Source organism: Lagenorhynchus albirostris, chromosome 16 (genome assembly GCF_949774975.1).
Source record: "Lagenorhynchus albirostris chromosome 16, mLagAlb1.1, whole genome shotgun sequence".
In the NCBI taxonomy this organism is placed as follows: Eukaryota; Metazoa; Chordata; class Mammalia; order Artiodactyla; family Delphinidae; genus Lagenorhynchus; species Lagenorhynchus albirostris.
In genome coordinates, this window is record NC_083110.1 from 71978830 (window position 1) to 72005582 (window position 26753).

Genomic DNA, 26753 nt, shown 5'->3' on the forward strand with positions numbered 1-26753 from the left:
CACAAAGGAGTCTATTGGAAGGAGATTGGTTAGCTCATGGAAGGCTGGACACATGGGATCAAAAGAGGACCTGGAACCCAGGCAGATCCAGGGGTCTAGGAAGCAGCTCTCGCAGTGGTCTCGTCAGGGTTTGGGTCATCCTGAGGGTGTCCCCACCTGGAGTCATTTCGGCCCGGTTTGGTCACGTGTTCACTATGGCCAGGGGAGTGCAGGACACCTTGACTTGTGTCCCTCGGAGATTTCACATGGTGGGGAGGTAATTCCCCAAAAGTAAATCAAGGAGCTCTTACCAAAGAAGGGAAAAGAGATGTTGAGCAGGCAATAAACAGCTCATTTTTAGGACCTGTTACAACAATATGCATTTCACAGGTGAGTAGACCGGGGCCCAGAGAGTTTAAATCATTTTCCCAGGGGCACGCACTTAGTGTGGAACTATGATTCCAGCTCCATTCTGTGGGCTCCAAAGGCCATGGCTCCCCACACTGTTCCCATGACTCCAGAGACCACAGCAAGTCGAAGGGAAGAAGCCTCGCCCCCAAAATCAAGGCCCTGCCTGAATTTCACCGCCATACACCAGTCACCTGAAAGCTACCGCTTCTCAGAATGTCCGTGCATTCTCAGCCCAGAAGGGAATTAAGGCCATGACCAAGCTCAGGACTTATTGCTGTGATGCAGCACGCTGCTGGAATAATTGTCTTATTATATAGCAGGCCCAGGGATGTAATTTCTCAAACCATCTGGCTGGAGTACGTGACTGGGAAGGACAAATTAAGATGCCCTTGGAGAGACTAATCAAATAATAAATGGCAGACACGCTCCAAGAGCTCAGGTTCATGGAGAAGTAGCCCTGGAAGCTGTTAGGGACTCAGAGCCCAAGACAGCTGAGCCAGCCGGGCCTGTGCGCCTGCGCTTCTGCCCGCCCCTCTCTCAAAGAGGAGGCACCACCCTCCTGGTGGGGAGCGGGGAGGGGGAAGGACACTGGGTTCCGAATGGGAAGCGTTAGGCATAAATGAAATGAGCTTGTGTCTCTCTTGAAGAGCCCAGGTGATCATACCTGGGGTAAAACATTTCAGATACAATCTTGTCAACATGATAATAACCAGTATTTAGGCTGTGCTCTTCCTCCAGAGACACTGGGAAAAAGCAGGGATGGCTACACTTACACAAACATCTTCCATCAGAGAACTGCCTTCTGAACACGGAGCGGGCAGCTTGGAACTGGCCTGAATGTGTTTCAGATGAAGAGGTGGCATCAGGCTAAATGTTAAGGGACAGTCCTCTTCTGCCCGGCTCCCTAACTCGTGCGTGCATGCCTGTGTGCGTGCGTGCGTGCGTGCGTGCGTGTGTGTGTGTGTGTGTGTATGTCCTACAACGCACAGGACAGCCCCGAACAAGAATCATGCAGCACAATACACAACAGGGTTTCTCCACCTTGGCACTATGACATTTGGGACTGGTTAATTCTTTGCTGTGCGTGGCCAGGGGCTGTTCTGTGCGTTGGAGGATGTCTGGCTACATCTTGGGCCTCTACCCACTGGATACAAGTAGCTCCCCACGCCTGCCTCCCTCCAGCTCCCTTATCCTTCCCAAGCCCAGTCCCACCAGCGACTCGGATAACCTAGGTCAGAAATTGCTGAATTGTGGGCCAAACTGGGCCTGTTTTGTTCAGTTTGCTAGTGTTTAATGCTTTTAATCAGCTACCTACTGGCAGAACAAGTCAAATTTCCATCTCATCCTGAGAATTCAAAAAGCGAGAAAAAAGCTGGCTAGAGCAGGTGGGGAGTAGGGGCTCCAGGTGCCTTGTCACCATGGCAACCCTCCCTCCTGCCCACACTCACTTCCACTCCTGAGTGACGGCACCAGGTCAGCCTACACGCATTTGTGGACGTGCTCCTGGTCGGTGCAGATGCTGCAGCTGAGACCTGGAGCTCTGGGCCTCTCTGGGAAACACCTCCTCCTGACCTGAGGTGGGCCTTAGGGGTTCCCTAACACCACTCGCAGCTCTCCTTACCTCCCATTCCAAGGCACCTCACCATTCCCAAGGCTCTCTCACAGTCTCGAGGTCATCTTCTTCATCTTTGTAACAGTCCCAGAAAGCGAGAGGCAAAGGTACAATCTCCCTCAGAGTACAGGAGGGGAAACTGAGGACCTCAAAGGGTTCACGTCACTACACCCAAGTGACCCCACATGCAAACAGAGGAGCTGGTTGGAGCCCAGGGTTTGCTCCCTGTTATGAGCTAGATGTTTGGGTCCCCCCACCCGCCAAGTTCACATGCTGCAACCCTAGCCCCCAGTGTGGCTGTGTCTGGAGGTGAAGCCTCTGAAGCCCCAATTAAGGTTAAATGAGGTCATGGAGGGGAGTCTGCTCTGATAGGATTAGTGTCCTTATAGGAAGAGACACCAGAGAGGACCGTCTCTCTCTCTCTCCCTCTCCCCCCAGCCCCAAACGTGCATGACCGTGTGAGGATCATGTGACAAGACAGCCATCTGCAAGCCAGGAAGAGAGTCCTCAAAGCAACCAACTCTGCCAGCACCTTGACCTTGGACTTCTAGCCTCCAGAACTGTGAGAACATAACTATCTGTTGTATAAGCCACCCAGCCTGTGGTTCCTGAGCAGACTAAGATATACCACACACCATTTTATAAACTGCTTTTTTCACTTAATGTGTAGTGAAAAAAGTGTAGAGTGGACATCCGGTGGGGTCCTTCCCCGTAAGGGCTACCTTGTCACTTTTAATGCCTACGTTCAGCTTCTACTAAGCGTTTCTGAAATCGAGGCTATTGATGTGTCAAAGCAACGCCTTCTTTCTGTCTTGGGGCGGGGGCTCCCTGAGGTCAGGATCCTGAGCCTGGCTAAAGTGAGACCCAGGAAGGGCCAGGACCAGCCTCGGGCAGAGAAGGGAAGGCACCACCTGGATGAGACCCCCCGTCACAGCGCCTCCTTCCGGCGGCCAGGGAGGGGCTCCCTTCTCCCCTCCCTCAATACGCCCATCACTCTGAAGCTGCTGCCTTGGGAACTCGCCAGGCAGAGGCTGGTGCCTTCTCAGCGTGATGGGGATAACGGTGCATTCGAGTCACACGAGAAGTCTGACTCTTTTTCAGCTCAATTTTTCAAATTAGGGCTAGGAGAGCGTTCTCGCCACCACCCAGGCTGCCTGCTTGCAGCACCCACCCCTCCCCTCCTCCTCGAGACACAAGTCCCCCTTCGAGTTACAGGGCATGAGAGGCCCAGCTCCAACCACTAGCGCTCTTGACGAGAATCTGCCCGATGCTGAGGCAGGTCCGCTGAGCTCCCAGGCCACCTGCTCTCAAAGCCCTGGTGCCTATGCCTGGCCCAGCTGGAAACAGGGACCCTGCGGCCTCCAGAGGGTATGCCCGGTGGGGGAAAGGTGGAAGAGCAGGCCAGGAAACAGGGGATGCAGGCCTCCCTCCTCTAGCTGAGTCCCTCAGTCCTTGCGATGTAGCTGAGCCGGCAGCCCTCCTCCCTTCCCTCCCCGGGGCTGCCTCTAAGATCTCCGCTTCCTCCTGTAGCGCGCGAGGACAAAAGAGCCACTCCCAGCTGCTGTGCCTAGGCACCATCTGTGCCTAGGCACCATCCTGAGCCTTCCTCACTTAATGCTTAGCTTATCTCTGTGTGGCAGGTCCTAACGCTGTCCTCCCCCACAATGAGGGAAAGGAGACCTAGAGAGCTTGGGCAGATTGCCCTGCGAGGACGTGGTGGCAGCGCACCCACTCTAAAGCATGGTGCAGTAGAGCCTGGCCGGGCGGGTGCGGTGGAGGAGGTCCTGAGGGTGGGCGAGGGCATCTCCCTGGGGTGGCAATGAGCAGCCACTGTCGCCACGCCCCGATGCTCCTCTGACATGTCTGACACACAGGTCCTGGTGGCCTGACGGGGGTCCCCACGCTCCTTGTCAGCTCTCGGAGGGCACAGGGCATCGGGCAGACTTGCCTGGTGTGGGTCTTCATACACCCCTTTGAGTTCTCGTGCCCAGATGGAGCATCTGCTGGAGAGGCCCCCAGCCTCCCACAGCTGGGCTGGGAACATGCCTGGCCCTGCCGCCTCCCCAGGAGCCGGGGGCCCTCAGCTGAAGCCCATCCCGGGAGCCTCCCCACCCTATCAGTCTGAGCTCAGCCACGGGAGGTACAGGCCCAGCCCCGCACGCCAGAGGCTGCTCCATCCCCAAAAGCCCGGCAGAAGGTTCCTGCTCATTTCCACTCCAGTTTCCTGGCTTCCTTTAGTCCTTGACACCTGCTCATCCAGCCTGTTCCTCACTCTGCTATCCACTGGCAACCAGGGAGGGGGAAGGGATGACAAGATGTGAAAGACACCAGTCCAGCCCCAGCCCTCCACCCCCGAATCAGAGGGCAGGAGACCAGGTTTGGGTCTGTCTCCCTCCAATGCTGATCAGCTCTGGGGTTCAGCTGCCTCATCTATGCGATGGACATGAAAGTTACTGACCTACCCGGAGGCAGAGGCCTGGACCACAGGAACTCCCGAAGGTATGTCCTGCTCCCCAGCTGTCTGATGGGCTGATCCTGGGGCCTGGTACCCTCCCTCCCAGGTCACAAGTAGCACTGGGGATCTTCAGGTGCACAGAGAAGGCTGCAGGATCTAATCCTTCTCCTGATTTCCAGGACGGGGCTTGTCTGGCCAGTCTGTGGCGCTGGCCCTGGGGTGGAGTTTCAGCAGCCCCTCCCCAGCTAAGGAGGCTCCCTCATGATGAGGTGGGGCAGCCCAGCCCCACAGGAGGGAGTTGCCGCCTTCAGTCCAGCACATGGTCCTTCATCACTGCAGGAGGATCTTCTCCTTTAGGGAACAGGCAGCAGAGGAGCAGCAGACGCAGGCCTCTGTTCTCTGACCTCCAAAGGCCATAATGTGTTCAAGTTTAAGAAAAAGCCTTTGATCTCCCTTTCTGGCCACTACTGTGGAGGGAGATGGAGAAGGAAAGCCTCAGAGGCAGACAGTCAATGCCACTAGGGGAGTAGGGGGAGTGAGGGTGCTGCGTCCAAACTCCTCCCAGGCCCCACCCTTGGTCTGGGCAGTCTGTCTGCTTAGCCACGGGCCAGGCTTTGCCCCTGAGTTGATAATGTAGGGCCTGCAGCACCTCTCTGGTCTGATGGCCTGGCTGTGCAACCTTGGGCAAGTTGCTTAACTTCTCTGAGCCTCATGCTTCTCAACTGTCAAATGCAGCATTTAGATTAAAAAGGTTCTGTTTTCAAACACTTTTAGCAGCAGAGCCCTCCAACGTATAAGAAGTGAAGGCAGAGGCTGATAAATCTGGGGGTTTTAGAACAACCGGGGGCTCAGCCGAAGACCCCAAGGCTGGCTGAGAGACTCTTCCATGGACACCAAAGGCAGCCCATTCACCGAGAATCATTTTGCCAAATACCAAATCATCCGAAGGAACCGAAAATATCTTACATGAAAAATGAGCATGAATGCTAAAAATCTCAAATGCAATGCTGGTGATAGTCTTTCTGCTGATGAAATATCTTAAGCAAAAGCAAACTCTCCTGTAATAAGCTACTAAATATTGCCTTTACCAAATCAAACAGGAAATCTGATGATGTAGACAAATTGGTCATTTGGCAAATTGATTGGTGAGTTTTCTTAGAATTCAGATTCTTGGGCCCCACTCCAGACTCACTGAATCAGGGTCTGCATTTTTAAACAAGGTCTCTGGGATAGTCAGACTTGTCTTCAAGTTTGAGGAATGCTCATTTAGAGCAATGATTTTCAGCCTTGGTTACACATTAGAATCATGAAATCATGATCTTGAAGAGATATCTGCACCCCCATGTTCACTGCAGCATTAATCACAACAGCCAAGACATGGAAACAACCTAAGTATCCGTCACTGACGGATGAATGGATACAGAAAATGTGAGCCATAAAAAAAGCAGGACATTCTGCCATTTGCCATAACATTGACGGGCCTTGAGGGCATTATGCTAAGTGAAGCAAGTCAGATAAGTCAGACAGAGAATGAAAAATACTGTATGATACTTACATGTGGAATCTAAAAAAACTGAGCTCGTAGAAACTGAGTATAGATTGGTGGATGCCAGGGGCCGAGAGATGGGGGAAAGGAGATGTCGGTCAAAGGGTACAAACTTCCAGTTATAAGATGGATACGTTCTGGGAATCTAGTGTACAGCATGGTGACTATAGTTAACAATACTGTAGTGTACACTTGAAAGTTGCTGAGAGAGTATGTCTTAAGTGTTCTTGCCACCACCACAACAAATAGTATATGAAGTGATGGACTTGTTAACTACCCTTATTGTGGTACTCACTTTGTAATATGTACATGCATCAGACCATCACACTGTGATGGTTGTATGTCAATTATATCTAGATAAAGATATAAACTTACACAACGTTGTATGTCAATTATATCTAGATAAAGCTAAGGGGGGAAAAAAAAGAATCATCTGAGGAGCTTTTAAAAACCGTCAGTGCCCAGGTGCCAGCCCCAGAGGGTGTGGTTTCATTGGCTGGGGGTGAGGTCTGGGTTCCCTGTTTTCCAGCTCCACAGCTGTCTGGGGCCTATATTTCTCCATCTTCTCCCTCCCCTCTTCTCCTCCTGGGGACCTGGGAGCTCCAAGCCGTGGTAGATGCTCTCACTGGGACCTGATTTCTATCATCTGAAGCTGACAGTCAGTCACAACAAGCCATCAGCCAGGGAAATGTGCCCCTTTCAAAACAACCCACGGGTTGCATCCCTGTCCACACCGCTTTTCATGAGACTAATTACTGGCAGGATAACAGTCCAAGAAGCAACACCTGCAGATTGCAGATCAATGAGACCCAACCAGGAGCTGCACCAGCAGCAGTACGGACAGAGGCAGGGCCAGCACTCACTGACCACTTACTTCCTGGCCTGCTCTCAGGCCCAGGAGTAGGTCTGGAAAAGACATAGATCAGGGAGCAGCCAGGGCCAGAGGGAGGCTGCTGGGCTGGGAGAGGGAGTCATGTGGGGTCAGGGGAGAGAGCCAGAGCTGCGCGAGCTCCGGCTGAGTTCAAAGGCAGGATTTTGAAGGCCCCTTGAGCGAATACTTTTTTCAAGCTCTAGTACCCCAGCCTCACCTGGAGGGCTTCTTAAAATGCCAATTGCTGGCCACGCCCCCAGAGTTTCTGATTCTGTTGTTCTAGGGTAAAGCCCAAGAGGCTGATGCTGCTAGTCTGGGGAGCATGCTTTGAGAACCACCGCCCCTGAGAATATACTTTGAAGCAGCCCCTCAATCACAGACTGCTTGGCATAACGGTTAGTGGAGCAGCCTCAGGGGTCAACCAAACCTGGGCTGGAAGCCCAGCTCCACCACTTCCCAGCTGTGTGACCTAGGACAAGTTACTTAACCTCTTTGTGCCTATTTTTCTTTGTGCCTATCTGCCAAGTGGATCCAAAGATAGTAGCTATGCCTTAGGGCTATGGGGAGGAGTAAGAGAAGGAATGCCTGCAAGGTACCTGGAGCACTGAGTGTCCTCTTAGCACTCCTTGCCTGAGCTGTGGCCAGGACGACTCTGGAGAAGTACGTCTATACCTCCTGTGAGCCTGGCCCCTTCCAGTGTTCAAGTGTACTTTTCCAAATTATTTCTTTTAATCTTCAAAACAACACTTAGGAACAGATGCTAGTAATACCCGCCCCCACCCCCATCCTCAATTTACAGATGAGGAAATCTGCTCAGAGAGGCCAAGTAATAAGTCCAAGTTCACACAGGTAAGAAGTAGTGGGGCCTGTGTTTGAACCCTGGCTACCAACTCCCTTGCCCTCCTACCATCTGTTCAAAGGCACTGAACTGGTGTGACCTCAGCCTGTGAAGCCTTACTGGGTACAAACAAGTTGCGTCCAACAGGGTCTTAAAATACTGAGCATGGCTCAGAATCTCCTAGAACATGGGGCCCTCCAGTTATCAGTACTCTCCTTGCTTCTAGAGCCGTGCTTCACAATACGGTAGCCACCAGCCACATCTGGTTACTGACATTTGACTTTCAATTCACTAAAATAAAATTAAAAATTCAGTTCTTCATTTGCAGTAACCACATTTCAAAGGCTCAAAAGCTACACATGACCAGTGGCTACCATATTGGATAGTGCAAATCTAGAATCTTCCCACCTTCACATAAAGTTCTATTGGGCAGCACTGCTCTAGAACCTTGATCTAATTACTCTGTACTTTCCTTTATATTTTTTTCTAAATAAAAAGAAAAAAAGGAGGGGTGGGAGGGAGGAAGGGACAGAGGGAGGGAGGGGCACGAGTTGTGCAGTCTGCTCTGGGGGTCGTCTGTCTCCTGACACAGATCAGGCATTGCTGTGTGTCTTCCTGAGGTAGGCGAGTGGAAGGCTGTTCTGGGGAGGGTTAAGCAAGAGTCAGGCTAAGCCAACGAGAGTCCTTAACAGCCCCACAAGCAAGAGCCCACATACTGCCTGGGGGAGACTTAGAATCTCCACCAGAACAGATGAGAAGCCCATCCACCGGCCTCTGCAGGGACCAGACCTGCCTCTGCTCGTTTTCCACCTGTCTGGCAGCCTGGCTCAGAGGGCAGCTGGGGGTGGCAATGAGGTCTTCCCTAGCAATTTTCCCGTCTGAGCCTGACAGGAGGCCTTTGAAGACCATTCATCTGCCGTGTTCCATAAACCGCGGCAGGGCCATTTACCTCTCTGTGTGGCGCATGAGTGATGCCAGCAGAGGGACACTGCCAACCTCTCTAGGGAATGGGATGAAAAGGGTGGGATGGGACTGACGCTAGAGTCCCAGACATACGCTCAGAGGCTCTGGGACTCCCATGGGTTTCGAGGACAGTACCTGGCAAAAAATAAGACGCTCACCAAAGAACTGCTGAATGAACAACTACCTTGATGGGTGCAGATTCTGCAGCCAGACCACCTGAGATTGTACCATGCTTGCTGGCTGTGCCACCTTGGACCAGTGCCCAACCTCTCTGAGCCTCACAGAGCTACAGCCAGGATGAGTCAAAGACACGCAGACAAAGAGACAGCATATGTAACGTGGTGCTCAAGAAATGGCGGCAGCTGTGATAAGGGTGAAAGTCCACCTGCCCCTGGAAGATTGGTTTCCACCTGATGGGTCTTTGACTTCGGCCTGGTCTTATCATCCATGCTGGGTCAGCAGTGTGTCTACAGAGAGAATTCTAGCAGCTGGTATGGCGGCTTGACACCCACCTGGGCTCTGCTTGCCAAAGGTCCCCTTCCCAGCGCTCCCAGGGTCCTGCCTGGCTTGTCCGGAGATGCCGTCCACACTCCCCAGCTCCTGCTCTACGTGCCTCTCAAGAGCCTCACCACAGGGAGCCCCAAGGGTGGGGCAGCACAGAGGGAGACTCTGCTCAGGCATCCTGACTCCCGGCCAGGGCCCTCCCCTCTGCCAGGTGGCCTCAAATCCTCTCAGGGTCAGTGCTCCAGAGACAATCCCCCTGTTGTCTTCAAATGTCAGAACTGCTGCTGGTATTCAAGGGCCCTAGCCCACTAGTCCAGAACTCGGAGGTCATAGAGTCCACACCAGACCTGTCTTATTTCCCCTCATACCAAGAGGCCAATGGACCCCCTTGAATAACAACCCGCCTCTCGCCATCCCAGAATATATTCACCAAGGCCGCGTGAGTAACATCCAGGGATGAGAGTTTAAACATCTCTTGGTTGACGGCTTTGGGTCTGCCACATCCAAGAGGTAAGTTCTTTGCCTCCGGCGCGGAGGGAAGCAGTCTCCTTGCTGTCGCAGGCATTGCGTAGAGAACGCGTTGACCTTAACAAATTTAGTGGTTGCAAGATTCTGTATTACCTCGTCCAGGCTGGACTGAATGCTCTGCCCACCCCAGACCCACAGATTGCAAAATACAAGGGCAAGAACAGAGATCCTACCAAGCTCACTCCTTCCCCTGGATAATGAATGCAGCCAGGCCTGGTTGCCAGAGCAACCGTTCAAAATCCATTTATTTGAGGAAATCAAGAATCCTGTTTATGCCCATTAATCTACATTAATAAAGCCTTTGACGGCACAGGGCTCTGGAGGCGGGGGTCCAAACCAAAGCTTCCTCCCATCCTGTCCCATCCGTCCCCAGCTAGCTGGGGGAATCACTCCATCCTAACTGGGCCAGCAGACAACGGGCCCCCCAGAGCTAAGCAGCAGCAGAGCTCACAGGGCTTGCTGGAGAGGGGGACCCCAATCCGGGGAGGCTGAGAACGCTCAGGGAGAAAACCATCACGAATTCCAGAAAACGTACCCTGCATGCTGGGCCCTCACTGAAATGCTCAGCTCCTCCCGGCTGCCACCAAGGGCTCTGTGTGTAAACCTACAACACAAGGTGCCCATCAGCCCCCCACCCCAGGTCCTGGCACCAGCGTGGGTGCCCAGGGCACAGTGACAGAACTGAATAAAAAGACCAACTAAATCTGGGATTCTAATTTTAGCCCTAGGTGAGAAAAGTTGAAAGATGACTTAAGAATTAGTCTTCAGTTAGAAGACTTCATGGAAGTCAGAACCTTAGACTTAGTCTAGCCTGTGTCGCCGCGTGGGCTGGGCCCCACGCGCATCCGAGTCACCTGGGGCGTGAGGCTGAAATGCAGGTTTCTGGGCCCTGCTCCAGACCTACAGAATCAGAATCTCCGGGGTGGCGGGTAGCGGGTAACAATCCCCCTGGGCAATAGCTCTGCTCACCGAAGTTCAGGAACGCCCTCTTCTCACCAGTGAGAATAAGAGGGGCAGCCAGCTGGCCAGGGGCCCCCAGTAAAGCAATGTCAGGAGAAGGCCTGGGGAACAGCTCTGAGAAACGCTGCCATTGCTGAGCGGGGCGAGGGGTGGTGGCCAGGCCTTGATTCTTCGGGAGGCAGTAGATGGAAGGTTCTGGACCTAAGGGGACTCGGGCTCTGGCAGCTCTTTCAGCCTGGCAGGTGGAGTCTCAGCCCGGGGCGTCTTCGGGAAGGGGCACATCCACTGGGCTGGGTTCCGCTGCCATGGGGCAGCCACCGAGCAGCAGAGCTGACAGTGCAGGGAATGGCTCAGGTGGGGCTCTGCCACCCGACAGCTGTGTGCCCCTGGGTACTTCTCTGCGTCTCAGCTCCTCAACCAAAAATTGGGACTAGCCGGGGTTCCTGCTCCCTGGGGAAGCTGAGGGCGGGGGGCGGGGAGGGGCGAGAGATGATGCAGCTGTTCAGTTGCATTTGCTCTCAGGTCCTTGCTGGTTCCCCGATGCCCACCCTCATCTCTCCCTGCTTCTGAGGAGACAAAGGGGAGGAGGGGCAGACGGGAGCTCCCACTCTGCTCCCAGCTCTAAGCCTCCCAAACCTCCCGCGCGGGGGCCGAGCCCCATCACTTCCTTCCCGGTTCCTGGCCCCCACCAGACTCCTTGCTTGGGAAGAGGCCGCCCACCCTGCAGTTAAGTGCTCACTCCTGCGCTGTTTTATTAATCACATCTTTAGCTGCCCATCAGGATCAGTTAGACCACAGTGAGGCTGCCAAGATGGCCACTGCAGTTAATAGCGTCCCAGCTGACAAATGAGCCAATCTGGGCAGCATTTTGGGGGTAAATGATGGTTTCTGGTGAGGGTCCTAAAATGCTGAGGAGGCTCTGAGCCTCCTTCCCAAACTGGGGTCTGCAGTGTGGCCCAGGACTGAGAGCTCAGCCTTTGGGGACAGACCCAGGTTGGACCATAGCTCTGTCCCCTAGCAGCTGAGGGACTTTGAATAAGTTACTGAATTTCTCTGAACCCCATTTACCCCATCTGTAGAATGGGGCTGAAAATGTTCGTAGCTCCCTCCTGGACTGCCTTGGGGATTAAATGCCACAGTGCATGTAACGTGCTTCACCCACGGCCTGACGACAATCAAGCTCAATAAGTGCAAGCTACTGTTTCTACCCAAGGCCTTCCTTCCCGCTCCCGAAGCCCTGGACGCCCAGGTATGGAGGTACTAAGATGGAGGAGGCGCTTCAGGTTACCATGGAGATCGTCTGATCTAATCTGTAGAGGCTGCTCAGTGGCTGTTTATTGAGTTAAAAGAAAACAGGAATCTAATTTTAGCCCAAAGAAGAGAAAGTTAAATGGCAACTTGAGTAATGGGCTCTGGCCAGACAGCATGATAGTAACTGCGGCCATTTCCAGCACTTAACTATGTAATAACTGCTTTCCCTTAAAGAAAAAAAGTCATTTACATTCACTCTCATTGTAGCTACTTTCATTTTCCCCAGGACAATTACTAGCCCCATTTCTAGTACAAGCCCAGTGTACCTACAGGTGGGGAAACGCAGAGCGGAGTCACAGCTCTAAAGTGGCAGAGCTGAAATGTATCTGCCTTCCTGGAACCATGCTCCTCCCTAACAAGCACTGTGCGCTGAATGTCGGGAGGAAAACCCAAGGGCAGCCGGCACAGCACCAGTTCTCACACCTCTGTGTTTCCCCTGGGGAAGGGGACAGAGGGATGCAGCCCAAAGCAGCCCTCCAACATCACTTGCTACGTGAGCGGACACCATGATACCGCCACAGCAGGCGCCGGCAGTGTCCAGGTGCGTGGATGGGGCAGCGTCGGAAGGTGATGGCCCTGTGGGGAAGTGGGGGCACTTGGATTTATCGCCAGCTGGCTCCCCAGGGCCACCACATGATGGAAGCCACTGCGGAGCCAGACAGCCCCGGTCGGGACCCAGGTCTGAGCCTCATGTGGACAACAGGGGTAGTAATGGTAGCAGAGTGAGGACACGTGACACAAAGTGTGCAAAGTGCCTGGCACAGTGCTTGGCACAAAGCAAGGTCTCGCTAAAGGGGGCTTTATTCCTCAATGGGCCTCATTTCGAGAACAGACACCAAGGCCTTCAATTCAGCGTCCTGCTCAGGACACACAGCAGAAGGGGAATGGAGGCTGAGCAAACCCAAACAACGGTGGCCCACTGTGAGCCAATTTCTTTGTTTTACAGATGAGCCTGGAGGTCAGAGTGGTTCAGTGACTTGCCTGGTGTGAATGAATGGTGGAGCCAAAATTCCCAGCTGGATCCACTGAGGCCCGGGGCCAGTGGGGTCTCCTTCCTGATCTCGCCTGGCAGAGAATGAGAGCGCTATTAGAGCCCGCTGTGTATGGGGACAACGGTCAACAAACGGTGCCTGTCACCCGCCCTCTCCATCCCCCGCCGACCTGGCTCCCACTCTCCCAGAACATCACCTGTACTCTGAAGCCCAGGGGACCCAGCCCAGGATGTCAGGTTGTCCCTGTGAGCTCAGAAATGCTGTGATAGAAATATACACACTAATATGTATAAAATAGATAACTAATAAGAACCTGCTATATACAAAAAAATAAATTAAATAAAATTCAGAAAAAAAAGAAAAGAAAAAGAAATACACCTACCGCTGCCTGGAGATTGAAAATGCGCTTTTCACTCTGTCAGGCACCAGGGCAAAAGCAATTTACAAACGGTCAGCCGGAGGAGAGCGCGGCTGGAAGTGTTTTGCAGTTTATTAAACAGTGCTGACCAGGGCTATGACACATGCAGTGAGTGTCTGGGGTGAGCCTACACCGGGGTTTCTCTGCGGGTGGGTGACCAAGGATGGGGGCTCTTAGGGACTGTGTGCCTGGTTACTCCACCCTGGGAACCTTGGATTTGGAATCAACTGAGACATCTCCCATTTCCCTCCAGAGAGGAAATGCAGAGGAGGAAGAAACCGTCTCCATCTTTTGTTTTTTTTTTGCGGTACGCGGGCCTCTCACTGTTGTGACCTCTCCCGTTGCGGAGCACAGGCTCCGGACGCGTAGGCTCAGCGGCCATGGCTCACGGGCCCAGCCGCTCCGCGGCATGTGGGATCCTCCCGGACCGGGGCACGAACCCGCGTCCCCTGCATCGGCAGGCGGACTCTCAACCACTGCGCCACCACGGAAGCCCCGTCTCCATCTTTTAAATGTACTAATTTATTTGTTCGCCACTTTGTTTCAGAAAAGCTCCAAAGTGGGTAACAAAGACCCCATTTACAGGGAAGTGATCACACAGAAAGCAAGCGCGCCCGAGAGATCTTCTGGAGGCCTTAGGGCACTTGGGCTGCAAGCAGCAAACACTGACCTTCACCCCTTACGGTGAACGAAGGGTGGTCACCCAGTGGAAGGCAGGGCCAGCCTTCGGGAGGACAAGAGCCCAGCAGTTTTAGGAACTCGCCAGCCTGGTCCCTGGGGTCTCCACCCTTGGGAAGGGCCAGCTCCTTCCCCTTCAGGCTTCAAATAGCTCTATTCACAATTCCATCTTCAGGGGAGAAAGCTGATTGGCTCAGGCAACATGCCCATCCAAAGGCCGAGGAAGGCGGGACACCTTCACGTGCCCTGTCCAAACACTGCTGAATGGGGAGGAGCAATTCTCTGAATGACAGCAGGAGAATGGAGGCCGAGCAAACCCAAGCAACGGTGGGCCACCGTGAGCCAATTTCTTTGTTTTACAGATGAGCCTGGAGGTCAGAGTGGTTCAGTGACTTGCCTGGTGAATGAATGGTGGAGCCAAAATTCCCAGCTGGATCCAGATTCTGGGAAGAGGTTTCCCTACAACAGGGTTCAGCCTCCCTGAGTACCTTTGACCTTGGTCTACATCTCTCTCCCTCCAAACAGCAATGATTAGCCACTCAATTGTGGCAGGATAGTCGTTTTAGCTTGGGGAGTGTCTCTGGCCCTGCTGAGAGCGCCCACTCTTGACAGACCTGTCGGGCACCTTTCTCTCCGTGTGCCCCAAATGTCCCCTCTTCCCGAATGCTGGGGCACTAGGCCGGAGCTCTGTCCGCAGGCCCAGAGGCCACTCGGAGCTGAGGGGCAGAGAATGCTGCTGACACGGAAACGGCCTGCAGGCTGAGGGCTCAGCACCCATGACGACGACGCTGTCCGGTCTCGAGATGGCTGGGGTCACACCCCTTGGACACCCCTGCCATCTAGGCAGCTCCCACAGGAGGAAAGGAGCACCTGCTGGGCGCCCACTCTGTACCGGGCCCTGTGTTAGGGTTACGTCTTGAAGCCCTTACATCAACTCCTGCCAGTGTGATCATTAAGGACCAGCTGCTTTGTGACAGCTGGCTGGCCTTGGACAGGTCACTTCATGCCTGTGAGGTCCAGCTTTCTCACTGGAAAACAGAGCTGTCACGGGTGTCAATTGACGCAGAGGAATAGAGTGCTTCCCACAGTGCCAGGCATGCGGTGAAGACTGGGTCAATGTAACAGTGGAAGCAGTAACAGTAGTGGAGGTTGTTATTCTGAGACCTGAGGATGAGAAACATCGAAGCCACGGAAAAAGGGAAGGTGAGAGCACTTTGGTTTTACAGTAGAGGAAACTGAGGCTCAGAGAGCTTAAGTGACCTGCATGGGGACGCACAACATGAAGGACGGGGAGCTACTGACCCTAAACGCATCTGAGTCCAGAGCTTACGTCGTCTCTACTGCACCACATGGCCTCTCAGGAGTCCTGGTCCACGTCTGCACTTGCCCTCTAGGCAGTCTGTGTCTCCGGGTTCCCCATGTCTCTTGCCCACGAGAGCTCACCCTGGTCCCGGGCCCGAGATGGCCTAATGCGACTCGCAGTCTTGGGCTCTAAAATTGCTTTTACATCAACCCTCCCCAGAGCACCTGCCTTGCACCTGAATTTTCCCATTTCTCTTTCCAAGGCCCCCTCGCACCCCCGGTAAGATGGCACCCCACAGAGGGAAGCCCTTTCAACGCCTGCTTTCTTCTCTTTGATCTCCTTTCCTACATTAGCAGATGGGTCTGGTGCCTTTAATCTTCTTGCTGTACTTGTAGTTCTGAAGTAATTCCCCACTTCACACTTGATTTAGCATGATTTTCGGTAGACTCGAGAACTCCAGGTCTGCGGGAACTTGGAAGGGTCTGACTCTAACCAGGTTTTCCTTGGAAAGCCTGAGAGCGGACAGTGTGAGGAACCCAGAAGAGAGGGGGCCCCTTCAGTGCCCGGGGACGACCTCCAACTCGGAGAGCGGGCGCCCAGGATGTCAACTGCCCCTCCATCAAAACTTCCTCTGATGGGTTGCAATGACATTTTCTCCAAAGTCGAGCCAGTGATACCAATGTCAACCCAATTCTCTAACCCTGATTGGAAGCCAGCATGTACCATCAAGGACAGCAAGAGGATGCTACGAACAAAACACAAGTGATTCACACGACAGCTTGTGAAGCTCAGACCTTTCAATTTGAAGATGAACACTTTAACTCATCTCAAAACAGACTTTTGATGACAGAGCTTAGAAATGAGCCACCAGCCCCAATAGCCACGTGCCCATTGGAATTACTGTGGCTCCCTGTACGGCTTCTAAAAGAGGAATTAGAAGCTCAGATTCCTGCAAGAACTATTATTTCATGCCCCCTTATAATTCTCTGAGAAACCCATGGGATTAAAAACAAAAAACCAACTCTCTTGGGGAAAGTTTTAGATTTACATATGCAAGAGTTGCAAAGACAGTACAGCGTTTCTATAAATCCTTCCCCCAGCTTCCCCTAGGGTTAAAACCTCACATAACCAAGGTACACTTATCAAAACTGAGAAATCATCATCGGTGCAACGCCATTAACCAAGCTACAGATTTTATCTGAATTTCTCCAGTTTCTCCACTCACGTCCTTTTTTTTCCCCCCAGTACGCGGGCCTCTCACTGTTGTGGCCTCTCCCGTTGCGGAGCACAGGCTCCAGACGCGCAGGCTCAGCGGCCATGGCTCACAGGTCCCAGCCGCTCTGCGGCATGTGGGATCTTCCCGGACCGGGGCACGAACCCGTGTCCCCTGCATCGGCAGGCGGACTGTCAACCACTGCGCCATCAGGGAAGCCCTCACATCCTTTTTTGATCCCAGGATCCCACATGGTGTTTAGTCACTACGACTCTAGTTACCTTCACCTGTGACAGCTTTTTGCTCTCCCCTGGTTTTTCATGACCTGACACCTTTGAAGAGGAGCAGTCAGGTGTCCTGGAGAAAGTCCCCCATTTGGATTTGTCTGACTTTTCTCATGTGTAGACTGAGGTTACGGATTTGGGAGAAAATACCACAGAGGTGAAGTGTCCTTCTCAGGGCATCATATCAGGGGGTAGGATACCAACATGACTCACCGCTGGGATGTGAACCGTGACCACTTGGTCACGGGGCTGCCCCCAGGTGTCTCTGTGATGAAGGTAGTATTTCCTCTTTTCCATACTCAGAAGCCAGTCACTGAGTCCAGCCCACACCCAGGGGAAGGGTAATTAAGCTCCATCTCCTGAAGGCAGGAATATCAAAGAATTTGTATACATGTGTTAAAATGTAACTAACAAACATTTGGGGGGTGGGGTAACTTTGAACTTATGCAACTAACCTATTTCTCCTTAAACTAACGTCCATCCACTAATTTAGCATCCATCAGCAGATCTTGTCTATAGCAATTATTACTGCCATTTTCTAAAGGATTTTCTATTTCCCCCATTCTATTCTATTCCCCCATTTCCCCATGGTTGGTTTAAAAAAAAAGCAAGGTATCCTGAAAGGAGTGGTGGGACTCCACAATGCGGAGGACTGACAATGACGTCATTCTCTTCCAGAAAATTGTAGCCTGTGTGCTCCCACAAGGCAACCGGACTTAGATTTTATTATCTCACATAAGAGTGTCTTTACAACATTTTATGAGATGGAGAAATTTAAATCCCAAAAGAGGTTTGTTGGTTATAGCAACATCTAAAAGAGTATTGTCAATATTGTTATTTTTTTTTGATAAAAACACAAACATCTGCAATTTGCCAACCTTTCTTGAGGTGACAAGTCCCTGTCAGTAATATGCAATCAAGAAGGTATTTAAAAAACAAACAAAAGGGCTTCCCTGGTGGCGCAGTGGGTAAGAATCCGCCTGCCAACGCAGGGGACACAGGTTCCATTCCTGGTCTGGGAAGATCCCACATGCCGTGGAGCAACTAAGTCCATGTGCACCACAACTACTGAGCCTGCGCTCTAGAGCCCGCACGCCTAGAGCCCGTGCTCTGCAACGAGAAGCCACCGCTCCGCAACTAGAGAAGGCCTGTGAGCAACAACGAAGACCCAACACGGCCAAAAATAAATAAATAAAATAAACTTACGAAAAATAACACCCAGACTTTAAAAAACAAACAAACAAAAAAACAGACTTTATCTGACCCTTCAAGGTAAAGATGATATACTAACTATGAGTAAGAAAGCTGCTATTTTTCCTAAAGAAATTCATGTTAAGAGCATCTTGAAAATGGCTAGACATGTCTCCAGCTTTATGAAAATGTGTTACCAAAAACTATCACCTATAAAAACTCTCGTAAGTGCACACATGAACTTGGGAACTAAAATTCAAAAGTGAGTTTCAGTAGGTTTTGAACCCATTTGTTAACAATAAAAATACCACACTTGTAATTACTGAGCCAGAACAAGTTAGTGACAGTGAGAAAGATGGAAATTTATTATAAAGATTTCAACAAACACTTTTTTTAAGACTAGTAGATGGAACTGAAAACGGAGTACTGCTTTTCAGAAAGCAGAGGCATCTGGACCCACAGATCTCAATGAGGTGGCTTTTTCAGCTACAATAGCCATTAAAAACTAGCATTAAAATAAACTTACCTTAGAATCAGACATTAAGTGGTTTTTATCATTAAGGGTTAAAACTAGGAGTTTCAAAAATAATGAAGCATTTTTAATCATACGGCTCTCACTAAACTTTTCAGAAAAAGTAAAAGGTTGTTTTTTATTACCACAATACACACAAAAAAATATTTTAAAACATTTTCACCTCATCTTTTTTCTTTTCTATTTTTTGTCTTACATGTATTAGTATAGTGCACAGACATTAATTTAAAAATATATATGTATATACAAATACGGGGGTGGTGCTCTACAGAGTACAGTCAGGTGAGTGGTCTACACAGGGTTCTGTTTTCAGACCATTGCTTACATTCTTAGAACAAACTTCTCCCACCTCAAGAAAATATAAACTGCATCATCGTCTAGTTTTTATAACTTATTTTTCCATTTTTAGTCCACCTGGAATTTCTTTTTGGCAAATGGTGTGAATTTTCTCCAGTTATATCAGCACCTTTTACGGAATAATCCATCATGATCAGAATCATTTCAAAAAGCCACCGTTAACGTACTAAAAATTCTTAAAAGCATCTGAGTCTTTCTATTTTAAACCATCTTCTATTAATTTGTCTATTTTTATACCAGTGTAAAAATTGTAATTTAAAAAATGTTTTCTTGGTACAGCAAGTTCCTCTTCTTTCCCCCCCTTTCAATGAAGACTTTATTTTCTCATCAGCTTATATACTTCCAAATGAATTTTTAATTTATATTTAAAATACTTTTGGCATTTGGATTGGCTTTGTGCTGAATTTAGATATTAACTCAAAAACTGACATGTTTACAATGGTCAAAATGTCCCTATTCTCAAATGCTTATAAGCCCATGTTCCTCTCCATTCTCACTCCCCTCTACCCCACCCCCAAGGAAACCATGATCTTGAATGTTAATAATTCTTTCTTTTCTCTACAGTTTTACTACTTACGAATCCTTAAACAATACAGGCTGACTGGACTCTTCCGACTTGCTTCTTTTTAACTCAACATGATTTCTGAGACTCACCCACTGTTGATGCACAAAGCTCTGCGCTGCACTTAGGGTTCCACAGAATCCCACTGCACACATATGCTTCATCTATTCATTTCACGGTAGAGGGACAGCTGGCTCTTTCCCTCCTTTTTGGTTATTGCAAATAATGCTGTTGTGACCATTCCTGGGCATGTTTCCTGGGTATATACACCTGACATGAGTTTCTCTAAGAGCAGAAATCCTGAGCTATAAGATACACCTGTTCAACTTCACTAGCTAATGCTGTTTTCCAAAGTGGTAGTACTGACTTACACCAAGAGTAGCAGATGAAAGTTCCTATTGTCATAATCTCTCCATTTTTTGGTATTTTCTGATTTTCCCCCCGTTTATTTTTTTATTGTACTTGATTCTCAGTGTTGCATTACTTCTGATGTACAGCAAAGTGATTCAGATATATATATATATATATGTATATACTTGTTCATGTTCTTTTCCATTATGGTTTATTATAGGATAATGAATATAGTTCCCTGTGCCACACAGTAGGACCTTGTTGTTTATCTATTTTATATATAGTAGTTTGTATCTGCTAATCCCAAACTCCTAGTTTATCCCTCCCCACTTTTCTGACTTAACTGTTGCCAATTTGGTGACTAGGAAATGGTATTATATTTATGGTTTCAATGTGCGTTTCCTGTTTACTAATAAGGTTGGACATCTTTTCATGTTTATGGGCCATTTCTGTTTCTTCTTCTGTGATGTGCCTACTTGTGTTTTTTCTGCCTGTTTCTCTCCTGAGTTCTTGCTCTGTTACTGATTTGCACGCTGGTGCTTTTTAATAGTTATGTGTACATCGTGATTATCTGTATCTTATTCCAGTTTGGGCTTATTTTTTCACTATGTGGCATGTTTGGTAAACAAAAGTACTTACTATCAATGCAGCTAAATTATTTATCTTTTAACTCATGGTTTGCACTTTCTATCCTCCCTTCCCCAAAGTCATAAAAATATTCTTCTGTATCATCTTCTAAGTTTTATAGTTTTAACTTTAATCCAGTAAATCTTTAATCCACTTGGGGACTGACTTTTGTGCCTGGTGCAAGGCTGAAGTCCAATTCATTTTTTTCCTTTGTGAAGAATTACTGAAGCCCCATTTATTAAATAATCCATCCTCCTCCCCACTGCTCTGCAATGACTACCTTTAAAAAAATTAGGTTCTTGCACGTGAGTGGGTCAGTTCCCGAGCTCTTTATTCCTGTCCATTCATCTACTTATAACCTCTGTGCCAACTCCACAGTGTTTTAATCACTCACAGTATTTTACAGTAAGTTTTATACTCTGGTAGTGCTAGCTCCCCTCACACTTCACCTTTTTTAGGAATATCTTGGATATCCTTGGTCCTTTACTCTTCCATTTATATGTTAGGATCAGTTTGTCAAGTACCATTGGGACTTTTTGCTGGAATTACTTTAATCTATTAAAAAATTTGCAGAAAGAGTTGAGACCTAGATGATCTTCTTACCCATCACAGTCTCCCCATTTATTTAGGTCAACAAAGGTGCTTTTTAAAAATTATCATTTTCTCATTAAAAGGCTTATATACATTTTATTAAGATTTTTAGGTACTTTATGACTTTTTCGTTCCTACTGTAAATTCTATTTAATAACATTTAAAATATGTAAAGCCATTACTACTTGTGGCTGCTACATGAAAATGTAATTAACATTTGGATATTGATTTTGTTCCAGCAACCTTGATAAACTCATAAGTCTTCTAATTTGCCTTGTAGATATTTTGGATTTTCATAGATAATCTGATCATACAACATTAATCTGTTAATAGATGAGTCATATTAATTGATTTCCTAACATTAACAAATCTGCATTCCTGAGATAAATCCAATTTGGTCATCATTGATTATCATCATCACACACACACACACACACACACACACACACACAGTTTTTTTTTATCACTGGTACAGAGGTGAAGATGGACACTCATCCTGAGGGCTAATTGACCGTGGTAGAATACTGAGTGTCATTATCGTTTATGAGGCATCATGAATGTACTGTAAGCAAAACCATATATTCTATATTAAAACAAAGTTCTAATAAACCAGGTAGCAACATAACAAGGCCAAGGACATCTGTACAAGATTTATTTCATTAACCACAATGTTTTAGAGTGATGGTATGCACCCTAATACAGAAGGAGTGATCCAAAATCCATCAAGAGTTAAAGGTCAGAGCCAAAGTCAGTGGCTTTGAATCCCCGGTCAGTAGGAGTTTCATCCACCACTTTGTTTTTCTTGGATTAATAATAGAGTTGACGTTCAGAACACCCTGTTCTAAGCTCCACTATGCTTTCCGACAAACAAGGACCACCAGAGACTAGACTTCATTGCTTCATCCTTGCCCTGGCTATGCTGGTGGGTGGCAAAAGCCTCTTGTCTGCATTTGGCCTCCCGTTTATTCTTAAGCATTCCTGTCTCCAGCCACAGCTCCCCACATCACGTCTGAATTGCACAGCTGTAATATTGACAAACAGGACTAATGAGAGCAATTCAATTGCCATCTGTTTAACAAAACATACGCTTCTAAGAAAATATCCAGTCTTACTGCATTTAGTACATGGTCATAACATTGAAATGACATGTGAGAATCAATACAAAATATATATTTTTTTCAAACCACAGAATTCACCCCAGAGCCACACCATAAATTTTCCAGAATTGTAAGCCATTAACATTGCATTTCTAAACAATTCAATCCAACCAGAAATGAAGATAATTTCCAATCAGCAGGGGTACAATATATACTAGGGTCCTAGAAGAATGTACCTCTGACTAGCATTTTCTTTAATTCTCCCACAGCCACTCCACCAACATAAGTAGAAACAGTATATGTACTTGTGCCACTTAGCTCTGGAAAGAGGTTCAAAATAGGGTCTTGGCCAGTGGAGGTGGCAAAGTGTCAATGACTTGGTTAATAAACAGTGGGGACAGAAGAGCAATCCTTTCCTTTGGAAAGAACAAGGGTCCTTTCATATATCCTGGTGGCCAGAAACGGGCAAATTTCAACAAGGTAATGAAAATAACAGGAAAGCCATTTCTCCACAAACTCCTATGACCTCTATTTTAACTTCTGATAAACATGAACTTCAACTTATGCAATCTTATTGAAAACAGCAATCACAACCAAAAAGGTCCTTATAAACCTCTTCTAGGTGTCAGTCAAGGGATTCATACTCCGATCTTAAATTTTCAAGTCTCCTTAAGAGGCCTAAACCTGGGTTAAAGTAAACATAATACTCTGAAGCTCAAAGAGACACCATTAAAAAAAAAAAAAAAAAGAAAGAAAGAAACCCAAAACATCGAAACAATGACTGGATAGCTCATGTAGAGGTTCTGTTTTGCTTTTTAATTGTAAAGTTTTTTTTAATATCTCAGATTAGTGTATATTCATAAAACAATGTTATCTAATAATAGCTGCTTTATTTAGACAATTGAATTTTCGCTCAAGGGCAATGCCTCTTGCATAATAATCATGGAAATAATAAACTGCAATAAAACAGAAGAAACATAAAAGAAAACAGAGCTAGTCTCAATGAGAAGATGACAAAATCTGGAAGGGCTACCCTGGGAGATTAAACAGGCTTATTTAAATACTATGATACAAGCGCTCCTGTTCACTTTCTAACCAATCTGGTTCAACCTTCTGGTTCACTCCAGAAACCAATCGTGTTTGTCAGATCACCATTACCTTTGCTAGTTACATGTGCACAGACCACCACTCTGAAGTTCTCCTTTTGTGCTGAAAAACTTTCAAATCCCTTGTTCGGTCAGTACAGAATATTGTGAGGTGATGCATGTGCAAACTCTTCCTGAGGAATTCTTTATGTGTGCAAATTTGCAGCCTGACAGAAAGCATGGCATGTAGCACGGGGAGTGACAGCTTTATGGGGCTGTAGTGCTGGAGATGCACGTGCGGTGTTAACCACCACGGGGCATCCAGTCTTCCGCAATCTCACTTACTCACAAATTGGCTTTCATCCCATGCCCCAAAGAAAGGGAGGGGAACCTCCTCAAACTTGCAAAAGGGACAGGAAAAAAAAGTAACTTTTCCACAAAATTTAATAATGCACAACTCATGCACCCAGGTTTTTGTTTCTTCTCACTAACTCTACCTAAGAACTAGTAGATTAAGAATCACAACACCAGGTTTCACTCTCTGCCCCACAGAAAACAAAGCAGTTGGGTTAGGGTGCAGCTGTGACAACAGAGGATATGAGATGACACTGTTACTGAAGCTTAACGCCAACCTTTAAAATAAGCACCGTCTCTCAAAACGATGATCACGTACTGATGTTACGTGTCATCATTCCAAGGTGAGTGAATTGGCTTTCTTTGGAGCGTCTGGTTTCAGGCTGCACACACACACACTAGTCAGTATGGCCAAACCAACTGCATGTGTTGACTCATGAGACAATCAACCTGCTTTACAATTTTCTGCCTTCGATGATTTGGACCCCACAAAAAGCCAGTGTTTAACTGGAGTGCAGAAACTATATACTGTACTGGCAAGAAGAATACAAGTAAACACAAGAAGAAAATACTTTTAGGCAAACAGTGCTTAGTCAATACAAAATGGAGGCAAATCTCATTCCCCTCATGTTGCAAACTAAGACTTTTGTTAAGAATCCCAATTACATAAGCAAGGTCAACAATGACTTAAAGGAATAGTTTCTTCATACTGCAATGTACCTCAAGGGGCCAAAATGAGTAAGAAGCAGGTCGAATGCACTGGGAGAATGTGTATATTCTTTCTACAGTGCCTTCCAATCACAGCTTTGTGCCACTAAGCCCTCACCCACAGCAAGCTGCAGCCACTGTGCAAAAATGTACAGAGAAACTAACTTCTGCAAACTTTACTCTGCCCACTTTGTTAACACATACGTAATAATAAAAAGACAATATAAAATATTTCTCCATTAACTTAATAATGCAAAAAGCATCCAAAGATTTTAATGCCTATCCACATCCTAATACAATGCTTTTAGAGGGAAAGTTCCGTTGTTGGCCAAAGAATACTCCCTTCCCGGAAAAAGCATTTGGGTATATTACTAGGATACTGAAAAATTCATCCACATTTAAAGAAACATTCCAATTTCACTCCTTTCAAAAATATTATTAAAACTGCTCAAGAGTTCAGTTGCAGGTGTTATTTATAAGCCTGCAGCAAGCATTCCATTGAGTAAAGTAAAATTTGAACTTCTTGATAAAACTGAATTCTTCCTTGATATCAGAATGTTACTGGTGTAGCAAGTCAAACTGTACAGGGCACAGTGAGAGCCTGTATATATTCTTACAGTAATTCAGTGTTTCTCAATATAACCCAAGATGCTCACAGAGTGAAATGAGCCCAATTCAAAGCCCTCCTCAAAATCCACCAACCCTGGTTGATAAGTACTTAAAAAAATAAATCTGATGACCTTACTTTTACTTCTCTGAATACTCATGTTACAAACAGAGGACTTCTTCTATTAGATGACTGAATTGCTCCTAACACTTCAAACTCGCCCCCCAGCCTGCTCCCCCAAAAAAGGACCAAGTGAATTGGCAGAGACAACTCTATGAACAACCCGAAAATCAGAAGCGTGATGGTCGGTACCCCTGATGTGCCTTTTTTTGCCCCTAGTCCTCTGAAGACGTAAATATTAGTCTAACATAGCTGACACAGCCAAAGAGAGTCAAGCACATGTTCAATTTAGATTTAAGCAAAACTGTTTTTCCCTTGCCGCATCTTTCTATTTTACTTTGCCTTTCAAAAACAACTTGGAATAAGCTTCAGAGTCTTTTACAAGGAACTAAGTAGCACTGTGGGTGTATGGAAACAGAAAATATAGCTTGGCCACAGCCGGATGGGGGCCTTGAAACAGCAGTGCTACTTTTTCTCTATTATACTCGAATATGATGTTTTAAAAGATGCAGACTGCAAACTTTTTAATGCTTTTTTTTTTTTTTTTTTTTTTTTTGCGGTACGCGGGCCTCTCACTGTTGTGGCCTCTCCCGTTGCGGAGCACACGCTCTGGACGCGCAGGCTCAGCGGCCATGGCTCACGGGCCCAGCCGCTCTGCAGCATGTGGGATCCTCCCAGACCGGGGCCTGAACCCGTGTCCCCTGCATCGGCAGGCGGACTCTCAACCACTGTGCCACCAGGGAAGCCCCTGCAAACTTTTTTTAAGTACTTATCTCACCCATAAAAATGAAATCGATCAGGAATCCCACACCACTGACTGTGTGAATTTAATTACCGTATCTGCTTCGTAGAGCATCACAGGAATCAGCTTTTACCACTGGGTAATTCTCAACAATATTAAAAAGGGAGCTTTAGTGCTAAAGTACCGGCCAGCCCTAAACTAGCGTAATGCCAACACTCCAGCAGTCGGTGAGAGCATGTTAAGTGACGGAGGGAATGGAAATGGTCTACGAGAGTTGGTCCCCAACATTAACATGAACAAGCCACGGTGAGGCAGGAGGAAATCTGACCAACGTGCAACATGTTTCTATTTTCCCACTTATTTAGCATCCTGCTATGAAGTCACACCTGACATCTTGGCAAGTTAGTCTGTGATACCATCAACTTTTTCAGGAAGCATTTGTGAGTTTGACAACATGGTCACAGAGCTGCAAAGTGCACAAAGCTGAAGGCACAGAGTAGAAAAGTTGTGAACTGATGGTGCGGGCGGGGGTGGGGGGGAGAAGTTATATTGGAAGCAGAGTTAGCATCTTCCTGTAAGAAGACTTTCTAATGCTAAACAAAGACCAACTCTTTTAAAGGGGTTTGTTTTGGTTAGGGGTGAAAAATACTGTATTGTAATGATCTGCTTGATTTTAAAGCAAAAGATATCTTTCTGTATGAAACCAATATGCCAAAGTGCCAAGTCCGCAAATGAACAAAACAAGTGCTTTAAAAAAAAAAATAAAAAAGATTCTTCTGCTCTTATATTTTTGGAGGAAGCTGCTGACTTTGGCTGCTGGATCTCACTTAGCAATGGTCACTCTTCATGACGCTTGTTCCTCACGGAATCTGTAGATAAAGTCATTAGAAGATTGTCCCATTTCAAAATCATCCCCAAGTCTAGCAGCAACTGTTTTGTTTTTTGTTAGTTTTTGTTTTTTAA

The 26753-nt window shown here is 47.9% G+C and overlaps 1 protein-coding gene across 9 annotated transcripts in view; it reads right to left on the reverse strand.

Annotated features, from left to right (window-relative positions):
• Window positions 1-12919: 12919 nt before the first annotated feature.
• CACUL1 (CDK2 associated cullin domain 1) overlaps window positions 12920-26753 on the reverse strand; it is a 77714-nt gene continuing 63880 nt past the window's right edge. For 2 of the 9 annotated variants that reach the window (XM_060125605.1, XM_060125597.1), the window contains exon 10: window positions 18399-26659. The gene's annotated coding sequence lies outside the window, so the exon portion shown is untranslated. Of the gene's footprint in view, window positions 13044-17079; window positions 17226-18398; window positions 26660-26753 lie in introns of those variants that run through there. The other 7 variants (XM_060125601.1, XM_060125604.1, XM_060125602.1 and 4 more) reach the window with 7 other exon arrangements.